Source organism: Gossypium hirsutum, chromosome A08 (assembly GCF_007990345.1).
Source record: "Gossypium hirsutum isolate 1008001.06 chromosome A08, Gossypium_hirsutum_v2.1, whole genome shotgun sequence".
Taxonomy (NCBI): Eukaryota; Viridiplantae; Streptophyta; class Magnoliopsida; order Malvales; family Malvaceae; genus Gossypium; species Gossypium hirsutum.
In genome coordinates, this window is record NC_053431.1 from 52,658,144 (window position 1) to 52,670,714 (window position 12,571).

Sequence of the window (12,571 nt, forward strand, 5' to 3'; positions counted from 1 at the left end):
TAAAATGAGCTAAGCTTTAGCTCGTGAGCTAAAGTTGAGCTGAGATTAAACTCCTAAGCTAAAACTCAGCTAAGGTTTAGCTCGTGAGCTGAATATGAGTTAGGAGTGAGCTCGGTTTAGCTCAGGCAAGTTGGATTGAGCTCGAATAAGCTGGATTTGAGCTGGACAGAGCTCATGGAGCTGGAAACGAGCTTGGATCAGCTTGCCAACATGTCAATGCTCGGCTTGACAGACTTGTTCGATGAAGTTCGCGGGGTGTGCTCGTATCACGATGTCGTCGAGATGTACCGAAACATGATGCGACCGGGATCACATCAACGACAAAGACAACCAAGGGCTCAAGACGAGATGTTAACGATCATAGTGAAGATGAAAGCGATCACGGGTCTAACATAACCCTAGAAAGGAGACGTCCCCAAAACCGTGGACAAGTAGATCGAAGGCGGGAAGATGATGACTTGAAGAATATCAAACTCTCCATTCCTCCTTTCCAAGGAAAATCTTATCCCGAGGCGTACCTTGAGTGGGAGAAGAAAATCGAACTAGTGTTCGATTGTCATAACTACTCTAAAAATAAGAAAGTCAAACTCGCCGCAATTGAGTTTTCAGATTACGCAATGATATGGTGGGATCAGTTGACCACTAGTCAAAGGCGTAATGGAGAGCACCCCATTTCCACTTGGACTGAAATGAAGGCGGTTATGCGACGACGATTCATTCCATCCTACTATCATCGGGAGTTGCATCAAAAGCTCCAAAATCTCATCCAAGGGACGAAGAGTGTGGAAGATTATTATAAAGAAATGGAAGTGGCTATGATCCATGCCAATATACAAGAAGATTGAGAAGCCACAATGGCTCGCTTTCTAGCGGGACTTAATCAAGAGATTGCAAATGTCATAGAACTGCAACATTACATTGAGGTTGTGGACATGGTCCACATGGCTATCAAAGTGGAGAAGCAGTTGAAGCGAAAAGGTACCACCCAAGCCTATCCTAATACCAATCCTTCTAAGTGGGGCCAAAGCACAAGCAAGGGTTTTCCAACAAATCGAACAAAGGATTCTTCAGCAATATCTAAGGCGAATAAGCCTATTGCCGAGTCAAGTAAAGGTAAGGCTTTTGAAAGTTCCACCACTCGTTCAAGGGACATAAAGTGCTTCAAGTGTCTTGGTCGTGGACATATAGCGAGTCAGTGCCCGAATAGACGTACCATGGTGATAAGGGCCGACGGCGAGATTGAAATGGAGGACAAGGAAGAGAACGAGACTGAATCAAATTCTGAAGTCGAGGAGGACTTAGAACAACCCGTTGAAGGTGAGTTACTTGTCGTCAAGCGAAGCCTAAGTCTCCAAAGTGTGGAAAATGAACAACAACGCGAGAACATTTTTCATTCGAGATGTCAAGTGCAAGGGAAAGCGTGTAGCATCATGGTAGAAAAGTTGGGACTGTCAACCACCAAGCACCCGAATCCAAACAAGCTTCAGTGGCTTAACGATGGCGGGGAACTCAAAGTGAGGAAACAAGTCCTAGTGTCCTTTAGCATCGAGAAATATTCTGATGAAGTATTATGCGATGTAGTGCCGATGCACGCGGGTCACTTACTTCTACGATGACCATGGCAGTTCGACTGATGAGTGATGCATGACGGATACACTAATAGATACTCCTTCAAACATCTTGGCAAGAACGTGACACTTGCACCCCTCACTTCGAAGCAAGTGTACGAGGATCAACAAAAACTTAAACTTTCAGCGGAAAATGCAAGAGAAAATGAAAAGAAACAAAAACAAGTAAAAAGTGGAGAGGAAAAAGAAAGTGGAAAAATGAGTGTGTTTGCAAAGGTTAGTGATATCCGGTGAGCGATGTTTTTGAAACAGCCTATGTATGTATTTATGTACAAAGAGGCATTGTTGAATGCTAACGAATTACCTGAAAACTTGCCTACTTCTGTATTAACTTTGATTCAGGAATTTGAAGACATATTTCCAGACAAAATACCAAGTGGGCTGCCTCCTATCCGAGGCATCGGACATCAAATAGATTTAGTACCCGGAGCTGCATTACCCAACCGTCTGACTTACCGGAGTAATCCGGAAGAAACGAAGGAGTTGCAAAAGTAAATTACTGAACTCCTGGACAAAGGATACATTCGAGAGAGCCTAAGTCCCTGTGCGGTACCAGTGCTACTTGTACCCAAGAAAGATGGGTCGTGGCGGATGTGCGTGGATTGTCGCGCCATCAACAAAATCACTATCAAGTATCGACACCCGATACCTCATCTTGACGACATGCTTGACGAATTAAGTGGTGCTCGAATTTTCACGAAAATCGATCTTAAAAGTGGCTATCATCAAATACGAATGCGAGAAGGCGATGAATGGAAAACGGCCTTCAAGACGAAATTGGGTTTGTACGAATGGTTGGTAATGCCATTCGGCCTTACAAATGCTCCCAGTACTTTTATGAGATTGATGAACCATGTATTACGTGCATTTATTGGTAAATTTTGTGTTGTATACTTTGACGATATCTTGGTCTACAGTAAAACTTTAGAGGAGCGCATACCACATTTACGTGCGGTGTTGGAAACTTTACGAAAAGAGGTATTGTACGCTAATCTCAGAAAGTGTTCATTTTGCACTAATAAAGTTGTGTTTTTAGGATATGTTGTGAGTGCCAACGGTTTGGAGGTGGATCAAGAAAAAGTTCGAGCGATTCAGGAATGGCCGCGTCCGATGAGCATTAGCCAAGTTCAAAGCTTCCATGGATTGGCTAGCTTCTACCGTCGGTTTGTGCCCAACTTCAGTACCATTGCAGCACCCTTAACAAGCATAATTAAGAACTGCATTTCACTAGTCTGAAGATCAAGAACGTTCATTTAATTTGATTAAAGAATGTCTTGTGAAAGCTCCTTTATTGTCCCTTCCCGATTTTACTAAAACATTTGAAATTGAGTGTAACGCCTCAGGTGTAGGAATCGGAGCTGTGTTGACCCAAGACAAAAGATCAGTGGCGTACTTCAGTGAGAAATTAAGTGGCGCTTCCCTCAATTATCCGGTATACAACAAAGAGATGTATGCCTTGATTCGATCACTTGAAACTTGGCAGCACTATCTAAGACCGAAGGAGTTCGTGATTCACTCCGATCATGAAGCACTTAAGTTTATTAAAGGTCAGCATAAACTCAACAAAATGACATACGAAATGGTCGAGTATTTAGAATCATTTTCCTACATCATTAAATACAAGAACGGTAAAGAAAATGTAGTGGCTGATTGATACGAGCACGCCCGCGAACTTTATCGAGCAAGTCTGTCAAGCCGAGCAATGACATGTTGGCAAGCTGATCCAAGTTCGTGCACCAAAAGGTTGCATTCATCTCCTTGGGACGTTCATGCACTTGTATGGAACATGTATCTTCATAATTAAACACTTTAATGGCATGTAACTTCATAAATGGCAGCATGAACCTAGTAAATTCGTTCTCCCCTTTGTGCATGCACTTAATTCAATCAATGTGTTGAATTATTGAGTTAATTCCTTCCCTTGGACGTTCTTGAACCCATCCATGCATGTGTAGTAGCCTATAGGTCAATTCAAAGTGTGAACATGTTCAAGGAGCTCTATGGTCAACATAGAATTAGTTAGCAGCTACTTCTTCGCTGAATAAGTTCCTTGGAAAGTTAAGAGACAGCCACCATACATGCACTTAAGCCATTCATGCACTCTATCATCCCATGCATTTGATCCATTCATGGACTAGCCTTTAATGTCCATACATGCATTCGACACATGCATGAATTTGTAGAAACATTGCATCTAGCCGTACATGCACCAGCATTTAATACTTCTTCATTCATGAGTGTGGAATGCCCAAAAGAGATGTTTCTTCATCCATACATTGTACCGTCCAAAGGAGTGTACCTACATGAAATAAACAAGTCATTAAGACATTGATACGAGCTCGATTCGGATGATGTGACGAGTCGTATTATATTCCCGATCGAATTTAGGTAGTGTCGATTTAGTTCAAAATTCAATAAGATGAGTTATATTGGTTTTAAATGAATTAGGAAGCAAAACGGGGATAAATGGTTTCCAATGAAACAAGTACGAACCCTTATTAACAAATAAGGACCCGGGCTTAAAGGTTTCAAAGAAAAGGAAAGAAATGGTAGATAAAACCGAGACCCTCTATTTAGCAAAATAGGAACCTTCGGTATAGTTGGAACGCCACACCTTATGGTGATAAGTTCAAAACAAAGTCAGATTGACGCCACTCGTAAAGATAAGTCAATTGAGCTTTGAAGAATAAAGAGAGTGAATTGCCTCACTAAAATTATATTTCATTCAGAGATTTGTCAAAAAGTCCTTTTACAAGAAAAATAGAAACTATTTATAGACTTTCAACTAGTAGCCGAATAGACAAGTTCAAGACTTAATTTCTAAGCAAACATTGAACTAAAATTCAGCTTAACTTCATGAATATGGGCAATGTAGATTCGGCTGAATTGTGACCAACTATGAAGCTTCCACCTTAAGCAAATGGATCTTGGAGATGCATGTAGCAGCTACATTCAGCTAATGGGTTTAAATGAGCATTCAAGAGGCAACTCTTGCTGAAAAATTAGCAATAATAAAGAGAGTACTTGAGCAGCCATATCAGGTGTGAATGGACGGTTTTGAAGAGCCTTAAGGTGTGAACACCTTGAACCAAATGGCCAAAAGATTTCCAGCAATGTGAAGGAAATAAATGGCAGCTTTGGATAATGAACAATCATCTCTTTTGGCCGAATGGACACATAGAAAACTTAAAAATCAGCACACCAATTTTAATGCATTCCATGCATGTATCGTTAAGTGCATGAACCCAATATGCATGCATCTTCACATCCATTGAATCTTCATGCATGAATCTGTCCCATTTCACCTTCAAATTCGGCTGCACCTAAAAACACACATAAACTTAATTAATGTCAAGCAAATTCAGCTGAACTAAATTAAAGTATAATGTGAACGTCCTAAATAACATTGAGACAACTTAAATATTAACAAATCATAACACATAAATTCGGCTGGAAAAATTTAAAACATGTAATAATTTAGACAAATTAAATGACATCTAGACACCTTTAATTCAGCCAAATCAAGACATATTAAACACTTAAATTAATTAAGACATATTTAAAAGCTGTAATGAAACTTATTTAAATGCTTATTTAAATGGTCTAAAATTCCAGCAGCAAATTAATTAGCTAGAACGAAATTCAGCTTCAAAGAAGTTGAACATGTTCAGCTCGTTTTTAAACTCCTTGCTATCATTTTCCTCAACCCGTTCCACCATTGCTAAAATAGCATCTTTGAATCGTTTAGCTCTAGCTCGCGTTATTGGACCAATGGGCAGCTTAATGGCTTCTTGTTCGTTCTCCATTTGATTCGTAGGCAAGCTCACATCATTCCCCTCCTCTTCAGAACGATTTGCCCTCAAATCAGAATCTACATCAAACGGAGACAAATCAGAAACGTTAAAAGTCGCGCTAACATTATGTTCACCAGGCAAGTCCAATTTATAGGAGTTATCGTTAATTCGCTCAAGGACTTGAAACGGTCCATCCCTCTCGGAAGAAGTTTGGATCGCCTTTGTATAGGAAATCTCTCCTTACGCATATGCAACCAAACCCAATCTCTCGGTTCGAACACAACTCGCTTACGACCTTTGTTAGCATGTTGCTCATAGTTCTTGGTCTTGGCCTCAATATTGTCTCGAACTCGTTGGTGCAATTGCTTGACGAAATCAGCTTTGCGCTTCCCATCTACATGAACAAGTTGATTAGAAGGCAATGGCAATAAATCAAGTGGAGTTAATGGATTGAAACCATAGACAATTTCAAAAGGAGAAAATTTGGTAGCTGAATGAACAGCTCGATTATACGCAAACTCCACATGTGGTAAGCATTCTTCCCAAGCCTTCACATTCTTCTGAATAATAGCTCGAAGCAAGGTAGACAGAATCCGGTTGACCACTTCGGTTTGGCCATCCGTTTGCGGATGGCAAGTGGTTGAAAACAGCAACTTCGTTCCAAGACGCCCCCATAGTGTCCTCCAAAAATGGCTAAGGAATTTTGCGTCTCGGTCGGACACGATCGTTCTAGGCATGCCATGCAACCTGACCACCTCTTTGAAAAATAAGTTAGCAATATTAACGGCATCATCAGTTTTATGACATGCTATAAAATGGGCCATTTTTGAGAACCTATCTACAACCACAAAAATTGAATCTCGGCCATTCTTACTCCTAGGTAAACCTAGCACAAAATCCATAGAGATATCAGACCAAGGGGTTTCGGGAATAGGTAATGGTTTATACAAACCGTGGGGCTTAATTCGTGACTTAGCCCGTTTGCACACAATGCATCTATTACAAAATCGTTCGACATCTCGTCGCATCTTGGGCCAAAAGAAATGTTCGTGCAATGTAGCTAATGTCTTAGCAACACCAAAGTGCCCCATTAATCCTCCGCTATGGGCTTCTTCGATCAACACTTCTCGTACGGAACCTTGGGGTATACAAAGCTTTCCTTCTCGGAATAAGTACCCATCATGTCGATAGTACTTCTCATAGGCTCCCTTGGCACATAATCTAAAGAATTCACCAAAGTCAGCATCGTTGACATATAAATCTTTAAGAAATACAAACCCCATTAACTTAGCATCCAAAATATTTAGCAACGCATACCTTCGAGATAGTGCATCAGCCACTACGTTTTCCTTACCTTTCTTATATTTAATAACGTAGGGAAAAGATTCAAGAAATTCTACCCACTTAGCGTGTCGCTTATTCAACTTGTGTTGCCCCTTTAAATACTTCAAGGACTCATGATCGGTGTGTATGACGAATTCCTTGGGCCAAAGATAGTGTTGCCACGTTTCTAAGGCTCGGATCAACGAATAGAGCTCCTTGTCATATGTTGGATAGTTTAAGACAGCACCATTCAGTTTCTCGCTAAAATAGGCAATAGGACGACCATCTTGCATCAACACAGCTCCAATGCCTAAACCTGATGCATCACATTCTAACTCGAAAGTTTTATCAAAGTTAGGCAAAGCTAATAACGGTGCATGAGTTAAACAATCTTTAATTTTCAAAAAGGATTTTTCTTGTTCCTCTCCCCAAATGAAGTTGGAATTCTTACGAATAACCCCGGTTAAAGGTACGGCTAAGGTGCTGAAATTTGGCACGAATCGACGGTAAAAACTTGCTAGTCCATGGAAACTTCAGACTTGGGAGACATTCGTCGGACGGGGCCATTCTTGGATCGCCTTGATCTTCTCTTGATCGACTTCAAGACCCTTCGAGCTAACAACAAAGCCTAAAAACACAACCTTGTTAGTGCAGAAATCACATTTCTTCAAATTAGCATACAAGGTTTCTTTTCTCAATACTTCCAAAACAGATTTTAAATGTAAAATATGTTCATCCAAATTTTTACTATAGATCAATATATCGTCGAAGTATACTACGCAAAATCTACCAATAAAAGGTCTTAAAACGTGATTCATAAGCCTCATGAATGTGCTTGGGGCGTTCGTTAAGCCAAATGGCATAACGAGCCATTCGTAAAGCCCATGCTTCGTTTTGAACGCAGTCTTCCACTCATCTCCCTCATGCATCCGTATTTGGTGATAACCGCTCTTAAGGTCGATTTTTGAAAATAAACTCGCGCCACTTAGCTCGTCAAGCATATCATCCAATCGTGGTATAGGATGACGATACTTGATAGTTATTTTGTTTATAGCACGGCAGTCCACGCACATCCTCCACGTTCCATCCTTCTTTGGAACTAGTAAAACAGGCACGGCGCATGGACTAAGGCTTTCTCGCACATAGCCCTTTTCAAGGAGTTCATTTACTTGCTTTTGTAATTCTTTCGTCTCTTCAGGATTGCTCCGGTAAGCAGGTCAGTTTGGAATTGCGGCTCCCGGCACAAGATCGATTTGGTGTTCAATTCCACGAATAGGTGGTAACCCACTCGGGATTTTTTCTGGGAATACGTCTTGAAATTCCTGCAACACAGACAAAATAGAAGAAGGCAATTTGTCATCAAATTCGTTAGTGCCAAGCAAGCTCTCCTTGTACAAAAGAACCAACAATGGTTGTTTCAATAGCATCGATTTTCGAACTTCCCTCTCTTTTACAAACAAATTCTTTTTTTCAATCTCATCACTCATTTCTTTTTCTTTGAATCACTCTCTCTTTTTTTATCACTCATCTTTTTGTTTTTCTTCTTTTCGTCATTCTTTTCTATATTCTTTTCATTTTTTTGTTCTCTCTCGATTTCTTTTGATTTTTCAATCGAACTCCTCATTTTGAGTTGATCTTCGTACACTTGTTTCGGTGATAACGGAGCTAGAGTCACCATTCGTCCCATATGTTTGAAAGAGAATCGATTTGTGTAACCATCATGAATTGCTCGCTTGTCGAATTGCCACGGACGTCCCAAAAGAAGATGTCCCGCATGCATCGGTACAACATCACACATCACTTCATCTTGATATTTTCCGATTGTGAATGAAATGAGCACTTGTTTTGTTACCTTTAATTCTCCACCATCGTTAAGCCATTGGAGTTTATACGGATGGGGATGTTTGGTGGTGGCCAATCCGAGTTTCTCCACCATCAACGTACTAGCCACATTTGTACAACTTCCCCCATCGATTATCACGCAACAAATCTTACCTTGCACTTGACATCGCGTATGGAAGATGTTTTCGCGTTGTTGATCATTTTCGGCACCTTGCAAAGTGAGACTTCTTTTCACAACCAAGATTTCTCCATTCTCGGCTTGGTCGATGTCTTCCTCTTCTTCGAGTTGTTCAACAGCCTCGTTCTCTTGTTCACTTTCGGATTCAATTTCTCCATCATCTCGAACAAACATTGCATTTCGGTTCGAGCATTGGCTTGCGATGTGGCCCCTTCCAAGACATTTGAAGCATTTGATGTCTCGAGATCTATTTGGTTGGGCAACCATCTTTCCTTTACTCGATTCGGCAATCAGTTTGTTGAATTTGGTAGCTCCACTTACTTCTTTATTTCGACTCGGCAAGTCTCGTTTGTTGGACCCTTGCCCCCACTTAGTCGTAGAAGAAGTATTAGGGAAAGAACGGAACGTACCCTTTCTCTTTAATTGTTTTTCAACCTTTATGGCCATATGGACCATATCAATGACCTCGACATAATGGTGTAGCTCCACAATATTTGCAATATCTCGGTTAAGGCCGGCGAGAAATCGAGCCATGGTGGCTTCTCGATCTTCCTCCACATCAGCGCGGATCATGGCCACTTCCATTTCCTTGTAGTAATCCTCCACGCTTCGTTGGCCTTGAGTTAAGCTTTGGAGCTTTTGATACAACTCCAGGTGATAGTAAGCAGGAATGAATCGCTTTCTCATTATGGCTTTCATTTCCGCCCATGTAGACACGGGACGTTCGCCATTGCGTCTTCGGCTCATCGTGAGTTGATCCCACCATATTATGGCGTATTCGGAGAATTCTATAGCAGCTAACTTTACCTTCTTGCTTTCCGAGTAATTGTGGCACTCGAAAACTAACTCCACCTTCTTCTCCCATTCAAGATAGGCCTCGGGATCCGACTTTCCTTGAAAAGCAGGAATCGCCATTTTAATGTTTTTAAATCATCATCGGTCCTCTCTCGATCTCTTGGTCCCCGTGCTCGTTGGCCTTGTCGCCTTGCACTTTGTCGCGAAGCTCGATCACTTTCAACGTCACTTGCTTCATATAGATCATTTGCATGTTGCCATGGACGTTCTCGCTCTCTTCTCGGAATAGGAGGGGTGTTCGCACGTTGGCTTCGTTCCTCCATTTGTTCCATTCGTTCATAAAGGGAATCAAATTGAGGTTGGAACAAACGAGAAATTTCTCGCACGATTGCTTGAACTTGTAGATCGGGCACTCCGCCTCCGGGAACGTTTCTCCTTGGTTGAAGATTAACTCCTCCACCAGCGGCATTCGAGGCTCCTCCACTTGTTGCTCGTCGTTCCGGGCTCCTTGACATGATGATTAAAATTAAGAAAATATCCTCACCAAAAAAAAAAAACCTCACAATTCACTCACAAGAAAAGAATTCACTCCTCTCGTGTTTCACTCTATTTTCGGCTTTTATCTTGATGTACTCTCTTGCCTTTTACCTCTCAAATCCAACTCTCGATATTCTGAAAAGCTACTTAGATTTATCCACACTTGTGGGTCGGCTTCAAGGGGTTTTGCAAGGGAAAGTCGTATGGTTTAGGGTAGGCTCGAAAGAAAGAAAGGCTTAAGATGTGGCGTATAAAATGGATTCACTAATTGAAATTTTTTTTAATAGCGTGAAAATTCACTAAAATGGGTATAAAGGAGTGTAGAATGTGATTTTAGAAAAAAATTTGTTGAAGTGTCTCCAGACTCTTTTTTTTTTTTTTACGGATCTTTCACGTTCTTTTCGTCCGCACCTAGACCGTATGCAATTTTTTTTTCAAAATTTTTTTTTGATTTTTTTTTCGATTTTTTTTTGAATCTACAATTTACGTACCTAATTTAACCGGCTCTGATACCAATTGATACAAGCTCGATTCGGATGATGTGACGAGTCGTATTATATTCCCGATCGAATTTAGGTAGTGTCGATTTAGTTCAAAATTCAATAAGATGAGTTATATTGGTTTTAAATGAATTAGGAAGCAAAACGGGGATAAATGGTTTCCAATGAAACAAGTACGAACCCTTATTAACAAATAAGGACCCGGGCTTAAAGGTTTCAAAGAAAAGGAAAGAAATGGTAGATAAAACCGAGACCCTCTATTTAGCAAAATAGGAACCTTCGGTATAGTTGGAACGCCACACCTTATGGTGATAAGTTCAAAACAAAGTCAGATTGACGCCACTCGTAAAGATAAGTCAATTGAGCTTTGAAGAATAAAGAGAGTGAATTGCCTCACTAAAATTATATTTCATTCAGAGATTTGTCAAAAAGTCCTTTTACAAGAAAAATAGAAACTATTTATAGACTTTCAACTAGTAGCCGAATAGACAAGTTCAAGACTTAATTTCTAAGCAAACATTGAACTAAAATTCAGCTTAACTTCATGAATATGGGCAATGTAGATTCGGCTGAATTGTGACCAACTATGAAGCTTCCACCTTAAGCAAATGGATCTTGGAGATGCATGTAGCAGCTACATTCAGCTAATGGGTTTAAATGAGCATTCAAGAGGCAACTCTTGCTGAAAAATTAGCAATAATAAAGAGAGTACTTGAGCAGCCATATCAGGTGTGAATGGACGGTTTTGAAGAGCCTTAAGGTGTGAACACCTTGAACCGAATGGCCAAAAGATTTCCAGCAATGTGAAGGAAATAAATGGCAGCTTTGGATAATGAACAATCATCTCTTTTGGCCGAATGGACACATAGAAAACTTAAAAATCAGCACACCAATTTTAATGCATTCCATGCATGTATCGTTAAGTGCATGAACCCAATATGCATGCATCTTCACATCCATTGAATCTTCATGCATGAATCTGTCCCATTTCACCTTCAAATTCGGCTGCACCTAAAAACACACATAAACTTAATTAATTTCAAGCAAATTCAGCTGAACTAAATTAAAGTATAATGTGAACGTCCTAAATAACATTGAGACAACTTAAATATTAACAAATCATAACACATAAATTCGGCTGGACAAATTTAAAACATGTAATAATTTAGACAAATTAAATGACATCTAGACACCTTTAATTCAGCCAAATCAAGACATATTAAACACTTAAATTAATTAAGACATATTTAAAAGCTGTAATGAAACTTATTTAAATGCTTATTTAAATGGTCTAAAATTCCAGCAGCAAATTAATTAGCTAGAACGAAATTCAGCTTCAAAGAAGTTGAACATGTTCAGCTCGTTTTTAAACTCCTTGCTATCATTTTCCTCAACCCGTTCCACCATTGCTAAAATAGCATCTTTGAATCGTTTAGCTCTAGCTCGCGTTATTGGACCAATGGGCAGCTTAATGGCTTCTTGTTCGTTCTCCATTTGATTCGTAGGCAAGCTCACATCAGACATCTCATGAACACTCATAAATTCGGCATGATGTGAACACATTAATGTCATGCATTAATTCTGCTATGTGAACATAATCAATTTATATAATGACAATGACATATTAATAACAAATATTAATATAAGACAAGTTTAATGCTTATGATACGAGCACGCCCCGCGAACTTCATCGAGCAAGTCTGTCAAGCCGAGCATTGACATATTGGCAAGCTGATCCCAGCTCGTTTCCAGCTCCACGAGCTCCGTCTAGCTCAAATCCAGCTTATTCAAGCTCGATCCAACTTGCCTGAGCTAAACCGAGCTCACTCCTAGCTCATATTTAGCTCACGAGCTAAACCTTAGCTCAACTTCAGCTTAGGAGTTTAGCCTCAGCTCAACTTTAGCTCACGAGCTAAAACTTAGCTCATTTTAGTTTAAACTCGGTTTTGTCTTTAATACATTAAATAAAATTTG